This window comes from Schistocerca serialis, chromosome 11 (genome assembly GCF_023864345.2).
Source record: "Schistocerca serialis cubense isolate TAMUIC-IGC-003099 chromosome 11, iqSchSeri2.2, whole genome shotgun sequence".
Taxonomy (NCBI): domain Eukaryota; kingdom Metazoa; phylum Arthropoda; class Insecta; order Orthoptera; family Acrididae; genus Schistocerca; species Schistocerca serialis.
The window spans coordinates 116,987,095-117,010,886 of record NC_064648.1 but is presented as its reverse complement, the minus strand read 5'-3'; the positions used below and the strand labels follow the sequence as shown (position 1 = coordinate 117,010,886).

Sequence of the window (23,792 nt, the reverse complement as noted above, 5' to 3'; positions counted from 1 at the left end):
TAATCGCACGGTTTTGCGGTGCGGTCGCAAAACACAGACACTAAACTTATTACAGCGAACAAAGACGTCAATAAACGAACGGACAGATCATAACTGCGAAAATAAAGAAATTAAATTTTTCACTCGAGGGAGGACTTGAACCAAGGATCTCTCGTTTCACTGCTGCTCACGCCAACCACGGGACCACGGCGCTCCTGATCTCACACTGTCCTTGATGTTGCATATGTTGCACATAGACTACTCAGTTTGTATATTTTGCTTATTTTTTTTCATAGTTCCACACAACTTCTTCCTGTTTTCTCGATTGATCTGTGTTCAGTTTTTCAAGGCCTATCCACTGTGCCAACTTATAACTAAATCTGAGGGGGTTGCGATGGGGAGGTTCCCTTGTTAGAATGATCGTTCTTGTCATGTCCCTGAATACTGACCGTTTCCCCTGGGACACCTTTGTAAGGCAGTTATTGAAGCGCGAAACAGTCAGTAACGTAAATGTCTTCAGTTGCTAATAACCACGCTTTCTTTAGGTAACGCTGGTCGTCGGATATCAATTTTATGCCTTTAAATTTCGTTTTCAACAGCGAAAAGCGTCACCAGCCATACGTCCAAACTTCTGGAACAACGCTAACGAAAGGTGAAACTGCTATAAAGTTCAAAAATGGTTCAAATGGCTCTGAGTACTATGGGACTTAACTTCTGTGGTCATCAGTCCCCTAGAACTTAGAAACACTTAAACCTGACTAACCTAAGGACATCACACACATCCATGCCCGAGGCAGGATTCGAACCTGTGACCGTAGTGGTCGCGCGGTTCCCGACTGTAGCGCCTAGAACCGCTCGGCCACCCCGACCGGCTTGCTATTAAGTGCTTTACCTCTACACATTTGACGCTTACGTTCAAATTCAGACACCTAAATTATTCTTTTCCACGCCATTTCGCTTACTTTGTGAATAAGTGCTCTCGTCATGCAAAACATTCGTCTGAATATCAGAGCTTTGAATCGCGGTTCGAATTACACAGGGTAAAGAAAAATTCGCGCACACGGATTTCGCAGCGCGGTTCCTCACACATTAGCAGTACAAAAATGTCTCTCACAAAATTTCGTTCTGCGCATGATTCGAGCAGTAGATGGGCGTTAAAGATAGGTAATCTGGCAACACGGTAATCACACGTACGGTAACGACAACTGTCAGCAGATAGAGCAGTAATGTTGTGCAATTGGTGCAGAGGATAGCGTTTTGTGTTAGCGTGAAAGAGGTCGAGGGTTCGATTCTGGTTCTAGGCTTATTTCCTTTTATGTGCTACATGAAGTCTGCATGGTACGGTGACTGGCTTCTTTATTCGTCATACAATAATTACATTCGGTGTTATACAATACATTTGCAGCTACGTACTACGAACGCAGAAATTGAATTGGAATCGATTCATTGGTTAGCTTTTAAGGAATTCTTTAGCGCCAGTGCATCTACTAGATTTCAAACCTGTTTTCTTTGTACCCTCCCCCAACAGTCCCGTTGAAATTATTTGCAAAGTCGTTACTAGCAGTAACGGTCACGTAAGGCCCTAACGAAATGTAACGAACTGAACGTGGCAGGAATAATAGTCGGTATTAACCGATGGGGCCATTTAGGGAAGGGTACACACAAAACAAATTTGGAATCTAGTACATGCAGTGGCGCGAAACAATTCGTGTCCACGACGTGCAAAAGGTTTCTTTATAAGGTGACCAATGAAATCGATTGTACGTCCATTTCCGTGTTTGTAGTAAATAACTGTAGAAGACCCACCGCAGGCCGGCCGCTGTGGCCGAGCGGTTCTAGGCGCTTCAGTCTGGAACCGCGTGACCGCTACGGTCGCAGGTTCGAATCCTGCCTCGGGCATGGATGTGTGTGATGTCCTTAGGTTAGTTAGGTTTGAGTAGTTCTAAGTTCTAGGGGACTGATGACCTCAGCTGTTAAGTTAGGTTAGTGGTGTTCAGCGTCCCGTCGACAACGAGGGCATTAGAGACGGAGCGCAAGCTCGGGTTAGGGAAGCATGGGGAAGGAACCATCCCGGCATTTGCCTGAAACGATTTAGGGAAATCACAGAAAACCTAAATCAGGATGGCCGGAGACGGGATTGAACCGTCGTCCTCCCGAACGCGAGTCCAGTGTGCTAACCACTGCGCCACCTCGCTCGGTCAGTCCCATAGTGTTCAGAGCCAGTTAGGCCCACTGTAATCGTTGTTTGACGACTAAGACGCCAGATACCCTACCACGCAGACTACATTCAGCAATAAAAGAAAATAAGCCTTGAACCAGAATCGAACCTTGCATGCTATAACGAAAGGTCCTAACAACAGGAAAAAAACGCAGGTCATTCTCGCTTTAAAGAAAGGCCGTAAGGCAAATCCAGACAATTATAGAGCTATATCGTTGGCGTCAATCTGTTGTAGAATAATGGAACGTGTTTTATGCTCATGAATTATGACGTTCTAGGAGAATGAACATCTCCTCTATAAAAATCAATATGGATTCCGAAAACAGAGATCCTGCGAAACTCAGCTCGCTCTGTTCCTCCGTGAGATCCACAGCGCAGTGGACAGCGGCACTCAGGCTGATGCCGTGTTCCATGATTTCAGTAAGGCACTTGACACCGTCCCACATTGTCGTTTCACGAAAAAAATACGAGTTTACGGAGTATCGGAGCTGACTTCCGATTGGATTCAAGACGTTCTAGCAGATAGAACTCAACACGTCGCTCTTAACGGAACTAAATCGCCAGATGTAAAGGTAATATCCGGAGCAAGACAGGCAAGTGTCATAGGACCAATGCTGTATACAATGCATATAAATGATCTAGTAGAAAGGTCGGATGTTCTTTAAGGCTGTTCGCAGATGATGCAGTTATTTATATCGAAGTAGCAACGCCAAAAGACAGTAAGAATTTGCAGAACGACCTGCAGAGAAGAATGGTGCAGACTGTGGGCCGACCGCGGTGGCCGAGCGGTTCTAGGCGCTTCAATCCGGAACCGCGCGACTGCTACGGTCGCAGGTTCGAATCCTGCCTCGGTCATGGATGTGTGTCATGTCCTTAGGTTTTAGATTTAAGTAGTTCTAGGGGACTGATGACCTCAAGATGTTAAGTCCCATAGTGCTCAGAGCCATTTGAACCATTTGCAGACTCTGGCAGTTGACCTTGAACGTAAATAAATGTAACATATTGCGCATACATAGGAAAAGAAATCCACTACTCTACAGCTACACTATTGATGACAAACAACTGGAGACAGTGTCTGCCGTAAAATATCTAGGCGTAACTATCCAGAGCAACCGCAAGTGGAATGACCATATAAAAAACATAGTGGGAAAAGCAGACACCAGACTCAGATACATCGGAAGAATCTTAAGGAAATGTAACTCATCCACGATAGAAATGGCTTATACGGCGCTTGTTCGCCCGATTCTTGAGAATTGTTCGTCTATCTGGGATGCCTATCAGGTAGAACTGATAGAGGAGGTAGAGAAGATCCAACGAAGAGCGGCGCGTTTCGTGACGGGGTCGTTTAGCTGGCGAGAGAGCGTTACGGAGACGCTAAACAAACTCCACTGGCAGACGTTACAAGAGAGGCATTATGCATCACCGATAGAGTTAGTATTGAAATTGCCGGCCGGAGTGGCCATGCGGTTCTAGGCGCTACAGTTTGCAGCCGAGCGACCGCTACGGTCGCTGGTTCGAATCCTGCGACAGATGACCCTCCCCCCCCCCCCCCCCCCCCCACATACATCTCGCGTACTGACCACGATGAGAAAATTCGAGAATTTTTTTTTTTAATCTCAAAAATGGCTCTGAGCACTATGGGACTTAACAGCTGAGGTCATCAGTCCCCTAGAACTTAGAACTACTTAAACCTAACTGACCTAAGGACATCACACACATCCATGCCCAAGGCAGTATTCGAACCTGCGACCGTAGCGGTCGCGCGGTTCCAGACTGAAGCGCCTAGAAACGCTCGGTCACAACGGCCGGCTTTTAATCTCATTTTGTTCGCTTTTGTTCGTTGCATCTGCTCGGTGTGGACGTAAGGCATCCATTGAAGTTCGTAGTTGATCGATTAAATCAGTTTCTTTTTATTATTATAATTATTATTATTATTATTAGAGAGGGCACGTAACCCTCCGACCGAACACCATGAGCTACAATGCCGGCGGGTTGAAGGGATCAGATAGTGGTACCGAATGTACCCTCCGCCACACACCATTAGGTGGCTTGCGGAATATGATGTAGATGAACACTACAGCTCTATCCTGACAGAGTTAGTTAGCGCACATGTGATTACAGTATTGCCAGACTGCCAATCTTTAACGTCTATTCACCGCCCGAAAGATGCGCAGGACGAAATTTTGTAACAGCCTTTTTTGTATTGCTAATATGTAAGGAATCACGCCGCGAAGTTTTTTTTTCTCCACCCTGTGTGGTATTGTACGCTGCGTGCCGATTCTTAGAGGCAAAAACGATAAAGCAGCGTTCATAGGCTACGTTCCTCTAGTGTAAACTCTTGTTCACAGGTATAAATGAACGGTAACGAACGCCGGCGAAAATTGGTTCGCTTTCATTGGCTTCCAGTGTGGAGCAGGTTCAGCGGAGGCTCGTAGGAAGACGAGGTTTTTCTCTGTGGCTGCGCGCCGTTCGCTGCGTTTACCTGCGTCCGCCCGTTGCTGTAGCCGCTGCCGGCGAAGATCCCAGCTACAACTGACAGCGACGCCTGGGCGCGCAGGGTTGCCAACTTCCGAGCGACGCGCTACACCGCGCCGGTCCCTATCGCCCCCCACCACCCGGGCCGGCAGCACGCGGTGACGTCTCGCGTCGGAGGCAGTGGTGGGGGAACCGGCCGGCAGCGGCGGCGGAAGTGGTGGGGGGAAACAGCTGAGTGTCACGCCGCGACCGCGTGCTGGCTGGCGAGCGGTCACGGGTCGTGGTCTAGCCTAGGCTACGCTCCGCTACGCCACTTCCTAGAATTACAAGCTGCACTGCTGTGTTCGCGTTCCGCTGGTTAGGCCATGGTGCAGGAATAACCACGGAGAGAGCATTCACATTCTCCCAGATGAGAATTTTTATATTCTAAAAAAGCAGAAACACACCATCCGTCAGATTTCGTGTGCAGGGTACACACGCCTCCACCGATTTCACTCAGTGACTGCATCCCTGCCCTGTCCTTATAGGGCGGGAGGGGGGGGGGGGAGTAGGCTGTTGCATGGTCATACGCCATCGTCAGCCCGGCAAGAAATGTTTGTTGGTCGCTCGGTTGGCCTACACAGTCTAATATGTCGGTCGATCAGTTGATGTGTACATAGGGCCCTCCGTAAGTCACGTGACTTTGATTACAGTTCGTAATAATAGACGGAAAGTCATCAAGAAGTAATATCCTGCGTTCCCCAAACAAGTGTTATAGGCCCTCTACACTACTGGCCATTAAAATTGCTACACCACGAAGATGACTTGCTACAGACGCGAAATTTAACCGACAGGAAGAAGATGCTGTGATATTCAAATGTTTAGCTTTTCACAGTATTCACACAAGGTTGGCGCCGCTGGCGACACCTAGAACGTGCTTACATGAGGAAAGTTTCCAACCGATTTCTCATGCACAAACAGCAGTTGACCGGCGTTGCCTCGTGAAACGTTGCTGTGATGCCTCGCGTAAGGAGGAAAAATACGTACCATCACGTTTCCGACTTTGATAAAGGTCGGATTGTGGCCTACCGCGATAGTGGTTTATCGTATCGCGACACTGCTGCTCGCGTTGGTCGAGATCCAATGACTGTTAGCAGAATATGGAATCGGTGGCTTCAGGAGGGTAATACGGAACGCCGTGCTGGATCCCAACGGCGTCGTATCACTAGTAGTCGAGATGACAGGCATCTTATCCGCACGGCTGTAACGGATCTAACGGCCACGTCTCGATCCATAAGTCGACAGATGGGGACGTTTGCAAGACGACACCCATCTGCACGAACAGTTTGACAACGTTTGCAGCAGCACGGACTATCAGCGCGGAGACCGTGGCTGCGGTTACCCTTGACGCTGCATCACAGACAGAGCGTCTCTGATGGTGTACTCGACGACGAACCCGGGTGCACGAATGGCAAAACTTCATTTTTTTCGGATGACTCCAGGTTCTGCTTACAGCATCACGATGGTCGCATCCGTCTTTGGCGACATCGCGGTGAACACACATTGGAAGCGTGTATTCGTCATCGCCATACTGGTGTATCACCCGGCGCAGTGGTATGGGGTGCCACTGGTTACACGTCTCTGTCACCTCTTGTTCGCATTGACGGCACTTTGAACAGTGGACGTTACATTTCAGATGTGTTACGACCCGTGGCTCTACCCTTCATTCGATCCATGCGAAACCCTACATTTCAGCAGGATAGTGCACGACCGCATGTTGCAGGTGCTGTACGGGCCTTTCTGGATACAGAAAATGTTCGACTGCTGCCCTGGTCAGCACATTCTCCAGGTCTCTCACCAATTGAAAACGTCTGATCAATGGTAGCCGAGCAACTGGCTCGTCACAATACGCCAGTCACTACTCTTGATGAACTGTGGTAACGTGTTGAAGCTGCATGGGCAGCTGTACCTGCACACGCGATCCAAGCTCTGTTTGACTCAATACCTAGGCGTATCAATGCCGTTATTACGGCCAGAGGTGGTTGTTCTGGGTACTGAGCTCTCAGGATCTATGCACGCAAATTGGGTGAAAATGTGTTCATATGTCAGGTCTAGTATAATATATTTGTCCAATGAATACCTGTTTATCATCTGCATTTCTTCTTGGTGTAGCAATTTTAATGGCCAGCAGTGTATGTGCGGCTCTTTAATAAATCCAACTTTCGGCACACCAATGGATAAAATATGCAGCTGTATACCTTTCTTGACGTCTTCCCATGGAAATGAAATATCTGACATGCAGCAGAAGTGCGACTTCAGTGACGCGAGCAGCCCTCTACACGGCCGCGGTACGGATATTCGCACAACACCGTTCAGCCTCGGCAAAGGGGACCCGCACGTGGTCATGACTACACACGCACGCGCTGACGAACATCCAAGGTCAACGCCGAGCACACATGATAAATGAACGCCTCGCTCTGTCTCGATATTCTACGTGTAGCGCAGCTAATGCAAATGTAATTCAGAAGCGAGACCGTAGACTGCCTGGAGCATTATTTTAGCAATTGCTCTACTACACTGAAGCGCCAAAGAAACACGTTTTGGCATCCAGACTGAAATACGAAGATACGTAAACAGGCAGAATACGGTGCTGCTGTCGGCAACGCCTATACAGGGTGTTACGAAAAGGTACTGCCAAATTTTCAGGAAACATTCCTCACACACAAAGAAAGAAAATATGTTATGTGGACATGTGTCCGGAAACGCTTACTTTCCATGTTAAGAGCTCAGTTTATTACTCCTCTTCAAATCACATTAATCATGGAATGGAAACACACAGCAGCAGAACGTACCAGCGTGACTTCAAACACTTTGTTACAGGAAATGTTCAAAACGTCCTCCGTTAGCGAGGATACGTGCATCCACCCTCCGTCGCACGGAATCCCTGATGCGCTGATGCAGCAGCCCTGGAGAATGGCGTATTGTATCACAGCCGTCCACAATACGAGCACGAAGAGTCTCTACATTTGGTACCGGGGTTGCGCAGACAAGAGCTTTCAAATGCCCCCATAAATGAAAGTCAAGAGGGTTGAGGTCAGGAGAGCGTGGAGGCCACTGAATTGGTCCGCCTCTACCAATCCGTCGGACACCGGATCTGTTGTTGAGAAGCGTACGAACACTTCGACTGAAATGTGCAGGAGCTCCATCGTGCAGGAACCACAAGTTGTGTCGTACTTGTAAAGGCACATGTTCTAGCAGCACAGGTAGAGTATCCCGTATGAAATCGTGATAACGTGCTCCATTGAGCGTCGGTGGAAGAACGTGGGGCCCAATCGAGACATCACCAACAATGCCTGCCCAAACGATTACAGAAAATCTGTGTTGATGACGTGATTGCACAATTGCGTGCGGATTCTCGTCAGCCACACATGTTGATTGTGAAAATTTACAATTTGATCACGTTGGAATGAAGCCCCATCCGTAAAGAGAACATTTGCACTGAAATGAGGATTGACACATTGTCGGATGAACCATTCGCAGAAGTGTACCCGTGGAGGCCAATCAGCTGCTGATAGTGCCTGCACACGCTGTACACGGTACGGAAACGACTGGTTCTCCCGTAGCACTCTTCATACAGTGACGTGGTCAACGTTACCTTGTACAGCAGCAACTTCTCTGCCGCTGACATTCGGGTTATCGTCAACTGCACGAAGAATTGCCTCGTCCATTGCAGGTGTCCTCGTCGTTCTAGGTCTTTCCCAGTCGCGAGTCATAGGCTGGAATGTTCCTCGCTCCCTAAGACGCCGATCAATTGCTTCGAACGTCTTCCTGTCGGGACACCTTCGTTCTGGAAATCTGTCTCGATACAAACGTACCGCGCCGCGGCTATTGCCCCGTGCTAATCCATACATCAAATGGGCATCTGCCAACTCCGCATTTGTAAACATTGCACTGACTGCAAAACCACGTTCGTGATGAACACTAACCTGTTGATGCTACGTAATGATGTGCTCGATGCTGGTACTGTAGAGCAATGAGTCGCATGTCAACACAAGCACCGAAGTCAACATTACCTTCCTTCAATTGGGCCAACTGGAGGTGAATCGAGGAAGTACAGTACTGACAAAAATAAAATGAGCTCTAACATGGAAATTAAGCGTTTCCGGACACATGTCCACATAACATCTTTTCGTTATTTGTGTGTGAGGAATGTTTCCTGAAAGTTTGGCCGTACCTTTTTGTAACACCCTGTATAAGGTAGCAAGTGTCTGGCGCAGTTGTTAGATCGGTTACTGCTGCTACAATGGCAGGTTATCAAGATTTAAGTCAGTTTGAGCGCGGCGTTATAGCCGGCGCGTAATGGATGGGACACACCATCTCCGAGGTTGCGATGAAGGGATTTTCGCGCACGACCATTTCACGGGTGTACCGTGAATCCGATAAAGCATCAAATTTCTGACACCGCTGCGGCCGGAAAAAGATCCTGCAAGAACGGGACCAACGACGACTGAAAGGATCGTTCAACGTGACAGAAGTGCAACCCTTCCACAAATTGATGCAGTACTAGGCCATCAGCCAAGTGTCAGCGTGCGAACCACTCAACGAAACATCATCGATATGGGCTTTCGGAGCTGAAGGCCCACTCGTCTACCCTCGATGACTGCACGACACGAAGCTTTACGCCTCGCCTGGGCCCATCAACACCGGCATTGGACTGTTGACGACTGGAAACATACAGGGTGATTCAAAAAGAATACCTCAACTTTAGGAATTTAAAACCCAGCAACGACAAAAGGCAGAGCTAAGCACTATCTGTTGGCGAATTAAGGGAGCTATAAAGTTTCATTTAGTTGTACATTTGTTCGTTCGAGGCGCTGTTGACTAGGCGTCAGCGCCAGTTGATGCTAAGATGGCGACCGCTCAACAGAAAGCTTTTTGTGTTATTGAGTACGGCAGAAGTGAATCGACGACAGTTGTTCAGCGTGCATTTCGAACGAAGTATGGTGTTAAACCTGCTGATAGGTGGTGTATTAAACGTTCGTATAAACAGTTTACAGAGAATGGGTGTTTGTGCAAAGGGAAAAGTTCTGGACGGCCGAGAACGAGTGATGAAAATGTAGCACGCATCCAGCAAGCATTTGTTCGCAGCCCAGGAAAATCGACTCGCAGAGCTAGCAGAGAGCTACAACTGTATGGAGAGTCCTACGAAAAAGGTTAGTTATGAAACCTGAACGTCAACTACCCGAGGCGATGGATCGGCCGCCAGGCAGCCTTTGACAGAGCACTTCATCACTGGCCTCCAAGAAGCCCTGATCTTACCCCCTGCGATTTTTTCTTATGGGGGTATGTTAAGGATATGGTGTTTCGGCCACCTCTCCCAGCCACCATTGATGATTTGAAACGAGAAATAACAGCAGCTATCCAAACTGTTACGCCTGATATGGTACAGAGAGTGTGGAACGAGTTGGAGTATCGGGTTGATATTGCTCGTGTGTCTGGACGGGGCCATATTGAACATCTCTGAACTTGTTTTTGAGTGAAAAAAAACCTTTCTAAATACTCTTTGTAATGATGTATAACAGAAGGTTATATTAAGTTTCTTTCATTAAATACACATTTTTAAACTTGTGGTATTCTTTTTGAATCACCCTGTATTTTCTGAACAGCACATTGCAAGGCATCCCAGATATGTACAATAATGTTCATGTCTGGGGATTTTGGTGGCTAGCCGAAGCGTTTAAACTCAGAAGAGTGTTCCTGGAGCTACTCTTTAGTAATTTTGGACGTATGGTCCTGATGGAATTGCCCAAGTCCGCCGGAATGCACAATGGACATGAATGGATGCAGGTGATCAGACAGGATGCTCATGTACGTGTCACCTTTCAGAGTCGTATCTTGATGTATGAGTCCTATTTCACTCTAACTGCACACCCCACACCATTACAGAGCCTCCACCAGCTTTAACAGTCCCCTGCTGACATGCAGGGTCCATGGATTCGTTAGCTTCTCCATACCTGCACACCTCCATCCCCTTGATACAGTTTGAAACATGACTGATCCGACCAGGCAACATTCTTCCAGTCATCAACAGTCCAATGTCGGTGTGGACGGGCCCAGGCTAGGCATAATGCTTTGAGTCATCGAGAGTACACGAGTGGGACTTCGCCTCCGAAAGCCCATACCGATGATGTTACGTGGAATGGTTCGCGCGCTGACACTTGTTGATGTCTCAGCATTGAAATCTGCAGCAGTTTGCCGAAGTGTTACACTTGTGTCACGTTTTTGAACAGTTCTCTTCAGTCGTCTTTGGTGCCGTAAATCAGGATCTTTTTCCGGCCACAGCGATGTCAGAGATTTGATTTTTTATTGGATTCCTGATAATCACGGTACACTTGGGAAATGGTCGTTCGGGAAAATCCCCACTTCATCGCTACCTCGAAGATGCTGTGTCCCATCGCTCGTGCGCCGACTGTAACACCACGTTCAGACTTAGTTATATCTTGATAACTTGCCACTGAAGCAGCAGCAATAGATCTAACAACTGCGTCATACACATGTTGCCGACCGCAGCGCCGTATTCTGCCTGTTTACATATCTCTGTATTTGAATAGGCATGCCTAAACCAGTTTCTTTGCCGCTTCAGTGTATTTGTACGGAAAAGAGCCATCTCACAATATTGAGATTACAACAAAGTAATGGCAACATAGCTTGTTGGTTTCAAGAAAGCCTACGGCAACACTTACAGGGAAAAGTTGTGGGAGGAAATGGAAGTTTTGAATACCAAAGAAGACTACAAAAGAGATTTTCACTCTGCAGTGAAGTTGGCGCTGATGTGAAACTTCCTGGCAGATTAAAACTGTGTGCCCGAACGAGACTCGAACTCGGGACCTTTGCCTTTGGTAGAGCACTTGCCCGCGAAAGGCAAATGTCCCGAGTTCGAGTCTCGGTCCGGCACACAGTTTTAATCTGCCAGGAAGTTTCAAGACTACAAGCTACCATGCAAGGATCGAAAGAGATAGTGAAAATAGATGGAGAATATTACGCGGCGCCGGCCGAAGTGGCCAGGCGGTTCTAGGCGCTACAGTTTGGAACTGCGCGACCGCTTCGGCCGCAGGTTCGAATCCTGCCCCGGGCATGGATGTGTGTGATGTCCTTAGGTTCGTTAGGTTTAAGTAGTTCTAAGTTCTAGGGGACTGATAACCTTAGGTGTTCAGTCCCATAGTCCTCAGAGCCATTTGAACCATTTTTATTACGCAGCCTTTCACCCAGGAAAAGGAATCAGGCAAGGAGATGGAATATCACCACTATTGCTCAACGTAATGATACAAGAAGCACTGGGTACAGCAAGCGAAGGAGAAGAGGGAATTAGCAAAGGGGTAAAAATGAATGTACTGGCCTTCGCACTTGATCCAACATTAAATGCTGAAAATCTGAATGATCTAGAAATATTTGTAAGGGAGCTATGTTTTTTAAAAAGCAAGGTAAGTTGTGCTAAGGTTAAATGACAAGAAAACAAAATTTATGAGGGTAGAAGCAAATTACAAGACCAAAGGCTGTAAACTCTAGGGATTGATAACGACGTTTTTGAAGAAGTAGACGAGTTTACATACCTGGGTGAGGCAGTAACGAAACAAAAATGACGACAAACAGGAAATAGAAGCGATGATAAAAGTGGTATCCAAAGCGTCATAGTCGCAACAAATTAACATCACACATTTGTTTTCCAAGGGGGCTTAATAAAAGTACTCCGTCCTCAAGCCACGAGTAGCCTACCGGGACCATCCGACCGCCGTGTCATCCTCAGTGGAGGATACGGATAGGAGGGGCGTGGGGTCAGCACAACGATCTCCCGGTCGTTATGATGGTTTTCTGTGACCGGAGCCGCTACTATTCGGTCGAGTAGCTCCTCAATTGGCATCACGAGGCTGACTACACGCCGAGAAATGGCGACAGCGCATCGCGGCCTGGACGGTCACCCATCCAAGTGCCGGCCACGCCCGACAGCGCTTAACTTCGGTGATCTCACGGGAACCGGTGTATCCACTGCGGCAACGCCGTTGCCTAAGGGAACAATAAGCATATATGAAACTGTACTCGAACCAGTCTTTGTGTTTGGGGCAGAAGTGTCAAGAGTGTGGCCGGCCTCCATTTAGCGACCGAGAGCAGCGTCGTTTGCGTAGAGTTGTCAGTGCTAACAGACAAGCAACATTGCGTGAAATAATCACAGGAATCAAAGTAGAACGAACGGCGAACTTATTCGTTTTGACAGTACGGCGAAATCTGGCGGTAACGAGCTATGGAAGCAGACGACCGACGCGAGTGGCTTTGCTAACAGCACTACATCACCTGCAGAGCCTCTCGTGGGTGCGTGACCACACTGGCTGGACATTAGACAACTGGAAAAACCGTGGCCCTGTCAGATGAGTCCCGATTTCAGATGGTAAGAGCTCATTGGTACAGTTCGAGAGTGGTGCGGACCCCCAAGAAACCATGGACCTCAACTGTCAACAGGGCACTGTGCAAGCTGCATAATGGTGTGGGTTATGTTTACATGGAATGTGGCCGGTCGGAGTGGCCGAGCGGTTCTAGGCGCTACAGTCTGGGACCGCGAGACCGCTACGGTCGCAGGATCGAATCCTGCCTCGGGCATGGATGTGTGTGATGTCCTTAAGTTAGTTAGGTTTAACTAGTTCTAAATTCTAGGGGACTAATGACCTTAGGAGTTGGGTCCCATAGTACTCAGAGCCATTTGAACTATTTTGAACTGCCATCTGGTTTCTGTACAAATTGTAAATAGCCTTTCGCTCCCTGTATTTTACCCCTGCCACCTTCAGAAATTGAAAGAGGGTATTCCAGTCAACATTGTCAAAAGGTTTCTCTAAGTCTACAAATGCTAGAAATGTAGGTTTGCCAGGTACGGCTCGGTTTATGGAAATAAACTCCGTGCAAACAGGCCATGGAGGCCGAGGGTTACCGACCGGCCGCCGTGTCATCCTCAGCCCACAGGTGTCACTGGATGCAGATATGGAGGGTTATGTGGTCAGCACACCGCTCTCCAGGCCGTATTTCAGTTCACGAGACTGGAGCCGCTACTTCTCAGTCGAGGAGCTCCTCAGTTTGCCTCACAAGGGCTGAGTGCACTCCGCTTGCCAACGGCGCTCGGCAGACCGGATGGTTACCCATACAAATGCTAGCCCAGCCCGACAGCGTTTAACTTTGGTGATCTGACAGGAACCGGTGTTACCACTGCGGCAAGGCCATTGGCAACTTACAACGGAACCTCCCCATCGCACCCCCCTCAGATTTCGTTATAAGTTGGCACAGTGGATAGGCCTTGATAAACTGAACACAGATCAATTGAGAAAACAGGAAGAAGTTGTGTGGAACTGTGAAAAAATAAGCAAAATATACAAACTGAGTAGTCCATGCGCAAGATAGGCAACATCAAGGAAAATATGAGCTCAGGAGCAGCGTGGTCCCGTGGTTAGCGTGAGAAGCTGCGGAACCAGAGGTCCTTGGTTCAAGACTTCCCTCGAGTGAAAAGTTTAGTTTCTTTATTTTCGCAAAGTTATGATCTGTCCGTTCGTTCATTGACGTCTCTGTTCACTGTAATAAGTTTAGTGTCTGTGTTTTGCGACCGCACCGCGAAACCGTGTGATTAGTTGACGAAAGGACGTGCCTCTCCAATCGGAAGGTCATAGGTCAACCGATTCCTCCACAGGAAAACACATCTGATATATTCTATTCGACACTGGTGACGGCATGTGTGTCACATGACAGGAATATGTTGTCGACCCACCTAACTTGTACACTTTGCGAATGGGTATAAAGATTCTTCTACCTTGCCCGATTTAGGTTTTCTTGTGGATGTGATAATCACTCCCAAAAAAGTGATGAAAGCATAAGAGTTTGTCACATAAACTGAAAATAAAAAGTTAAAGTTTTCACTCGATGGAAGATTTGAACCAAGGACCTTTCGTTCCGCAGCTGCTCACGTCACCACGAGACCACAGCGCTCCTGCGATCTCAGTGTCCTTGATGTTGCCTATCTTCCCATGAACTACTCAGTTTGTATATTTTGCTTATTTTTTCACAGTTCCACACAACTTCTTCCTGTTTTCTCAATTGATCTGTGTTCAGTTTTTCAAGGCCTATCCACTGTGCCAACTTATAACTAAATCTGAGGGGGGTGCGATGGGGAGGTTCCTTTGTTAGTACACGAAGGCAATTAAATTTTCTGGTGTCCAGATGGGACGCAGTGATCAGGGCAGAAATCGAAAGTCGCGTAACTACTGCGCTCAGAGAGGACGAGAGAGGACTTCTTGATGGCCGTTGCTGGCGTAGGCGTGTCCTTGTGGCGTGTACTTGTGACGCACGGCGAAGCGATAGCCCAAGAAAAAGGGAGAACTACATCACGATTTTTTTTGTTCGCAGACGGCGTCCTATCTTTAGACTAGAGTGCGATTTTCGCTCCGTTCCTGGCACGTACCCGTACACCCGGCGACCCGTCCAGCTGTGGCAGAAACTGTCTTTACACTCATCAAGCCGTCCCGGGCAACCTCCAGCAGAATGTATTACCTTGTCTTCTGGCTCACGAATAAATCTGAAATATTACTCTGCCAGCGGTCACTGAAGGAAACTTCACTAGCAAAGATCGCTAAAAAAGCATTTCATCGCCGACCGGTTTGGCCGAGCGGTTCTAGGCGCTACAGTCTGGAACCGCGCGACCGCAACGGTCGCAGGTTCGAATCCTGCCTCTGGCATGGATCTGTGTGATGTCCTTAGGTTACTTAGGTTTAAGTAGTTCTAAGTTCTAGGGGACCTCAAAAGTTAGGTCCCATAGTGCTCAGACCCATTTGAACCATTTGTCTCTACCGAGATCTTGTCCGAGATGTGGAAATGAATATGTATATTTACAAAACGGCTAAAACTTGTGAGTTAACGAGCATTGCGCTATCATTTAAATATTTGGCCGAAAGAGTCAGCGTGCGGGAATAGTGAAACGAACCCTGTTGTCCCGGACCGCGTGCCACAACGGGCGTAGATTCACCACGAAATGGGGAAACTCACAGGCGTCTATTGTCTATTGAGGCGTATGCGCTGTAGGGTGCGAGTGAGACAGACGAGAACCTACGTCATACGGTTACCGAGTAAAAGGCTTTCGTGACCAACGAGACGTAGCAGTGTTAAACATGGCGGACCTAAGAAACATTTGTGAAAGCGATACATTTTTAAAGCATTTCATCGATTGGCCGGTTTCGACAGAGCAATGTTGCCATCATCGGATCTTAAGGGGGGTTGTGACGGAAAATGTAAATATTCATGTGAAAAATCATTACAGCCATACTTATTAATGTACAAATTTAAAATTTTGCATGTGTCTCAAAAAGGAGATCGGCAGGAAGTGCAAATGGCTAAGAAGAATTGGCTAGAGGACAAAGGTACGGACGTAAAGGCATATATCACTACGGTTAAGACAGATGCTGCCAACAGGAAAATTAAAAAGACCTTTGGAGGACAGAGAACGACTTTTATGAATATCAAGAGCTCAGATGGAAAACCAGTTCTAAGCAAAGAATGGAAAGCAGAAAGGTGGAAGGAGTATATAGACGGTCTGAACATGGGCGTTGTACTCGAAGGCAATATTAAGGAAATGGGACGTAGGTGAAGATGAAAAGAGAGATATGATACTGCGTGAAGAATTTGAGAGAGCACTGAAAGACCTAAGTCGAAACAAGGCCCCGGGAGTAGACAACATTCTATTAAAATTACTGATAGCCTTGGGAGAGCCAGCCCTGCAAAACTCTACCATCTGGTGAGCAAGATGTATAAGACATGCGAAATACCCTCAGACTTCATGAAGAATATAATAATTCCAATCCCAAAGAAAGCAGGTGTTGACAGGTGTGAAAATTACCGAACTATCAATTTAATAAGTCACCGCTGCAAAATACTGACACGAATTCTTTACAGACGAATAGAAAAAAACTGGGGAAGATCAGTTTGGATTCCGAGGAAATGTTGGAACACGTGAGACAATACTGGCGTTAAGACTTATCTTAGAAGAGGGATTAAGGAGAGGCAAACCTACATTTCTAGCATTTGTGGACTTAGAGAAAGCTTTTGACAATGTTGACTGGAATACTCTCTTTCAAATACTGAAGGTGGCAGGGGTAAAATACAGGGAGCGAAAGGCTATTTAGAATTTGTACAGAAACCAGATGGCAGTTATAAGAGTCGAGGGGCATGAAAGGGAAGCAGCGGTTGGAAAGGGAGTGAGACAGGGTTGTAGCCTATCCACGTTGTTATTCAATCTGTATATTGAGCAAGCAGTAAAGGAAACAAAAGAAAAATTCGGAGTAGGTTTAAAATCCATGGAGAAAAAATAAAAACGTTGAGGTTCGCCGATGACGTTGTAATTCTGTCAGAGACAGCAAAGGACTTGGAAGAGCAGTTGAACGGAATGGACAGCGTCTTGAAAGGAGGATATAAGAAGAACATCAACAAAAGCAAAACGAGGATAATGGAATGTAGTCAAATTAAGTCGGGTGATGCTGAGAGAATTAGATTAGGAAATGAGACACTTAAAGTAGTAAACGAGTTTTGTTATTTGGGGAGCAAAATATCTGATGATGGTCGAAGTAGAGAGGATATAAAATGTAGACTAGCAATGGCAAGGAAAGCGTTTCTGAAGAAGAAAAATTTGTTATCATCGAGTATAGATTTAAGTGTCAGGAAGTCGTTTCTGAAAGTATTTGTATGGAGCGTAGCTATGTATGGAAGTGAAACATGGAGGATAACTAGTTTGGACAAGAAGACAATAGAAGCTTTCGAAATGTGGTGCTACAGAAGATTGCTGAAGATTAGGTATGTGATCACGTAACTAATGAGGAACAGCTGAACAGAATTGCGGAGAAGAGAACTAGACCGAAAGAAGGGATCCGTTGATAGGACATACTCTGAGACATCAAGGGATCACCAATTTAGTACTGGAGACAATCGTCGAGTGTAAAAATCGTAAGAGAGACCAAGCGACGAATACACTAAGCAGATTCAGAAGGATGTAGCGTGCAGTAGTAACTCGGAGAAGAGGCTTGCACAGAATAGAGTAGCATGGAGAGCTGCATCAAACAAGTGTTAAGAGTGAAGACTACATCAACAGCAACAGTATGAAAAACTTACCGAAACTGAGAATGCAATAAAAAGCTCTAAGTGCCTTACTTTAATAGTTATCAAAAGGATAGTAACGCTTCATTCTGCTTTTCTAAAACTGTATGTGTTCACCATTTGTCAGGTAATGCCATATTTGAATCAAATCTTTCTTGTGGCTTGTAACATCCATGGCGCGTAGTTGCATTTCCTTCACGTCCCGTATTCTGACACCATTTCTCAAAATAGGAATACAAATTTCTGCGTCTACATCTACATCCGTACTCCGCAAGCCACCTGACGGTGTGTGGCGGAGGGTACCTTGAGTACCTCTATCGATTCTCCCTTCTATTCCAGTCTCGTATTGTTCGTGGAAAGAAGGATTGTCGGTATGCCTCTGTGTGGGCTCTAATCTCTCTGATTTTATGCTCACGGTCTCTTCGCGAGATATACGTAGGAGGGAGCAATATACTGCTTGACTCTTCGGTGAAGGTATGTTCTCGGAACTTTGACAAAAGCCCGTACCGAGCTACTGAGCGTCTCTCCTGCAGAGTCTTCCACTGGAGTTTATCTATCATCTCCGTAACGCTTTCGCGATTACTAAATCATCCTGTAACGAAGCGCGTTGCTCTCCGCTGGATCTTCTCTATATCTTCTATCAACCCTATCTGGTACGGATCCCACACTGCTGAGCAGTATTCGAGCAGTGGGCGAACAGGCGTACTGTAACCTACTTCCTTTGTTTTCGGATTGCATTTCCTTAGGATTCTTCCAATGAATCTCAGTCTGGCATCTGCTTTAGCGACGATCAACATTATATGATCATTCCATTTTAAATCACTCCTAATGCGTACTCCCAGATAATTTATGGTATTAACTGCTTCCAGTTGCTGACCTATTTTGTAGCTAAATGATAAAGGATCTATCTTTCTGTGTATTCGCAGCACATTACACTTGTCTACATTGAGATTCAATTGCCATTCCCTGCACCATGCGTCAATTCGCTGCAGATTCTCCTGCATTTCAGTACAATTTTCCATTGTTAAGACCTCTCGATACACCACAGCATCATCCGCAAAAAGCCTCAGCGAACTTCCGATGTCATCCACAAGGTCATTTATGTATATTGTGAATAGCAACGGTCCTACGACTCTCCCCTGCGGCACACCTGAAATCACTCTTACTTCGGAAGACTTCTCTGCATTGAGAATGACATGCTGCGTCCTGTTATGTAGGAACTCCTCATTTCATTTAAGCTTCTTCTGGTCTTATGCATATGCTTGTATAACCGCAGCTGCTGTATTTTGGACATGTTTAGATTTGCTGGTATTACAATCTGCTCTTTTATGAAATGTGAGCAATCAGATGCATTCATGCTACTGCCGGTAAACGGCTTCAATTGTCGTGATTGCTGTATTGTGTCCTTTACATCTTCTGCAACAATACATTCGGTAACTGAAGAATGTTAACATTCTGCTGTTATGGTCTATGTTAACGATCCGTATTGAGACTACCTCTTGTGCTGGACGAGGTTTTGCCGGAATACGTTTATTACAGGAAACTTCGTATTCACTCCCTCCATTTTACAGTTTTGTCCTCACTGCAGTCTCAGACCAACATCGCTAAATTCTCTTTGCTGCAGAATCCTTGAACATATTCCCAGTTCGAATACAATAAACTTTCTGGAGACAAGCTTATGTCTACGAATCAACATGGTTTTAGAAAGAGCGTCGCTTATGCGAAACTCAGCTTGTCCTTTTCTCGCATGATGCACTGAGAACTATGGTTGAAGGACAACAGGCAGATTCCATATTTCTAGATTTCCGGAAAGCATTTGACACGGTGCCCCATTGCAGGCTTTTTAACTAAGGTATGAGCAGATGGAATAAGCTAACAGGTATACAGAGTGGTCCATTGATAGTGACCGGGCCAAACATCTCACGAAATAAGCGTCAAACGAAAAAACTACGAAGAACGGAACTTGTCTAGCTCGAAGGGGGAAACCAGATGGCGCTATGGAATGGCCCGCTAGATGGCGCTGTCATAGGTCAAACGGATATCAACTGCATTTTTTAAAATAGGAACCCCCATTTTTTATTACATATTCGTGTAGTACGTAAAGAAATATGAATGTTTTAGTTGGACCACTTTTTTCGCTTTGTGATAGATGGCGCTGTAATGCCGGTGTGGGCGTGGAGGGGCTTCACTTTTTTTCTTTTTTTTTTTTTAAAGATGTACCTACTCCTGTAATTCGTCATTTATGTCAAGTCATACTGTTACAAATATCTGCTGTCTCCGACATTTTATCTGACACAGAGGAGTAAGGGCGCGGAACATGAAGCTGACAGCACGGCCTTGCCGCAGTGTAACACCGGATCCCGTCAGATCACCGAAGTTAAGAGGTGTCGGGCTGGGCTAGCACTTGGATGGGTGACCATCCGGTCTGCCGAGCGCTGTTGGCAAGCGGGGTGCACTCAGCCCCTGTGAGGCAAACTGAGGAAGTAGCGGCTCCGGTCTCGTAAACTGACATATGGCCGGGAGAGCGGTGTGCTGACCACATGATTCTCCATATCCACATCCAGTGACGCCTGTCCGCTGAGGATGACACGGCGGCCGGTCGGTACCCTGGGCGTTCATGACCTGTTCGGGAGGAGTATGCTCACAGCAGTGGCTGTAAAACCGCACGCTATGCGTTGGTTACATTTGGCACAACATTTTCATTTGTACCAGTTTGAGACTTTCGTAAGCTATTGGGCTCGGCATGCAGATCCCATTTCAAATAAACCTCGGAACTCCGTATTAATGGCTCTTAGAGCCTTTTTTATTTGAAGTGTCAGTCTTAAGTATAGTAGTCAATTCAATCCGAATATCTAAAATCATTCGATGAAGTGGCAACAAAACGACTTTTGACGTTGGTGTGTAGAGTGTATGAGTCTGTCGGAGAAATATCATCCACACAATTTCGAAGATTGCAAGAGGTGACAAGTGCGAGAATTATCGCGCCATCAGCTTAACAACACATGCATCCAAGCTGCTGACAAGAGAAATACATGAAAGAGTGGAAAAGAAAACTGAGGATTTATTAGACGATGATCACTTTGGGTTTAGGAAAGGTAAAGGCACCATAGAGGCAATTCTGACGTTGCGGTTGATAACGGAAGGAAGGCTGAAGAAAAATCAAGACGCTTTCATAGGATTTGTCGACCTGGAAAAAGGGTTCAACAATGTATAATGATGCAAGGCGTTCGAAATTCCGAGAAATACAGGGGTAAGCTATAGGGAGAGACGTGTAATGTACGACATGTGCAAGAGCGAAGAGCGAATAATAAGAGTGGACGACCAAGAACGATGTGCTCGGATTAAAAAGGGTGTAAGACAAGGGTGTAGTCTTTTGCTCCTATTGTTCGATTTTTACATCGAGGAAGCAATGGCTGAAAAAAAGAAAGATTCACGAATGCGATTAAAATTCAAGGTTAAAGGATATGAATGATGCGATACGCTGATGACATTGTTATCCTGAAGAAGGATTACATGATCTGCTGAACGGAATGAACAGTCTAATGAGTACAAAATATGGACTAAGAGTAAATAGAAGAAAAACGAAAGTAGTCACAAGTATAGCAAAAATCGGAAGAGCGAGGAACTGATGGTAACGAAGTAGGTGAAGTTAAGCAATTCTGCTACCCAGGCAGCAAATTAACCAATGACGGGCATAGAAAGCAGACTAGCACTGGCAAAAAGGGCACTCCTGGCCAAGAGAAGTCTACTAATTTCAAAAACAGGCCTTCATTTGAGGAAGAAATTTCTGAGAATGCACGTTTGGGAGTACTGCATCGGCAGTGAAACAAGGACTGGTGGAAAACCGGAACAGAAGAGACTCGATGGATATGAGATACGGTGCTACAGACGAAAGCTGAAAATTAAGTAGACTGATAGGGTAACGAATAAGGAGGTTCTGCGTAGAATCGAAGAGAAAAGAAGTGTGTGAAAAACACTGATAAGGAGAAGGGATGATAAGGACCTCTGCTAAGACATGAGGGAATGACTTCCTTGGTGCTAGATGGAGCTGTGGAGGGCAAAAATTGTAGAGGAAGACAGAGATTGGAATACACACAGGAAATACACTCCTGGAAATGGAAAGAAGAACACATTGACACCGGTGTGTCAGACCCACCATACTTGCTCCGGACACTGCGAGAGGGCTGTACAAGCAATGATCACACGCACGGCACAGCGGACACACCAGGAACCGCGGTGTTGGCCGTCGAATGGCGCTAGCTGCGCAGCATTTGTGCACCGCCGCCGTCAGTGTCAGCCAGTTTGCCGTGGCATACGGAGCTCCATCGCAGTCTTTAACACTGGTAGCATGCCGCGACAGCGTGGACGTGAACCGTATGTGCAGTTGACGGACTTTGAGCGAGGGCGTATAGTGGGCATGCGGGAGGCCGGGTGGACGTACCGCCGAATTGCTCAACACGTGGGGCGTGAGGTCTCCACAGTACATCGATGTTGTCGCCAGTGGTCGGCGGAAGGTGCACGTGCCCGTCGACCTGGGACCGGACCGCAGCGACGCACGGATGCACGCCAAGACCGTAGGATCCTACGCAGTGCCGTAGGGGACCGCACCGCCATTTCCCAGCAAATTAGGGACACTGTTGCTCCTGGGGTATCGGCGAGGACCATTCGCAACCGTCTCCATGAAGCTGGGCTACGGTCCCGCACACCGTTAGGCCGTCTTCCGCTCACGCCCCAACATCGTGCAGCCCGCCTCCAGTGGTGTCGCGACAGGCGTGAATGGAGGGACGAATGGAGACGTGTCGTCTTCAGCGATGAGAGTCGCTTCTGCCTTGGTGCCAATGATGGTCGTATGCGTGTTTGGCGCCGTGCAGGTGAGCGCCACAATCAGGACTGCATACGACCGAGGCACACAGGGCCAACACCCGGCATCATGGTGTGGGGAGCGATCTCCTACACTGGCCGTACACCACTGGTGATCGTCGAGGGGACACTGAATAGTGCACGGTACATCCAAACCGTCATCGAACCCATCGTTCTACCATTCCTAGACCGGCAAGGGAACTTGCTGTTCCAACAGGACAATGCACGTCCGCATGTATCCCGTGCCACCCAACGTGCTCTAGAAGGTGTAAGTCAACTACCCTGGCCAGCAAGATCTCCGGATCTGTCCCCCATTGAGCATGTTTGGGACTGGATGAAGCGTCGTCTCACGCGGTCTGCACGTCCAGCACGAACGCTGGTCCAACTGAGGCGCCAGGTGGAAATGGCATGGCAAGCCGTTCCACAGGACTACATCCAGCATCTCTACGATCGTCTCCATGGGAGAATAGCAGCCTGCATTGCTGCGAAAGGTGGATATACACTGTACTAGTGCCGACATTGTGCATGCTCTGTTGCCTGTGTCTATGTGCCTGTGGTTCTGTCAGTGTGATCATGTGATGTATCTGACCCCAGGAATGTGTCAATAAAGTTTCCCCTTCCTGGGACAATGAATTCACGGTGTTCTTATTTCAATTTCCAGGAGTGTAGATAAAATATAGATGTGGGCCTTCTAGCAGTCAAAGTGGAATCACCCTAGAATCAACAAGATGAGCCATAATAACTTCGACGGAATCTACGTGAGAATCCATTCAAGAAAAGTGCCAAAATTAATGACTTTTTTACAGTGACTTCATTATTTCCATACTGACGATACCATCCACAGTCAATAACTTTGTTGTTGCCCGATAAAGCGAACATATGCTGCGTGAGCAACATTATTAATCTGATTACTAACCTACTTTGCAAGTAGTGGTATTGTTAGAACCAACACCATACTTAATTCCACCATTACTGCTGCGAACTTGCAAGTCATTTTCAACCAGGTGTCCGGATACTTTTGATCACACAGTGTAGTCTGCGAGTAGTAGTCTGAGATGAAGGGTTTTGGCACAGGCGAGGAATTGGTGGTGCCCCGCATCAAACCAGTCACAAG

General features: G+C 46.9%; 1 protein-coding gene across 1 annotated transcript in view; it reads right to left on the bottom strand.

Annotated features, from left to right (window-relative positions):
• LOC126426517 (uncharacterized) overlaps positions 1–23,792 on the bottom strand; it is a 433,256-nt gene that overhangs the window by 200,592 nt on the left and 208,872 nt on the right. The gene's annotated exons all lie outside the window — the stretch shown is intronic.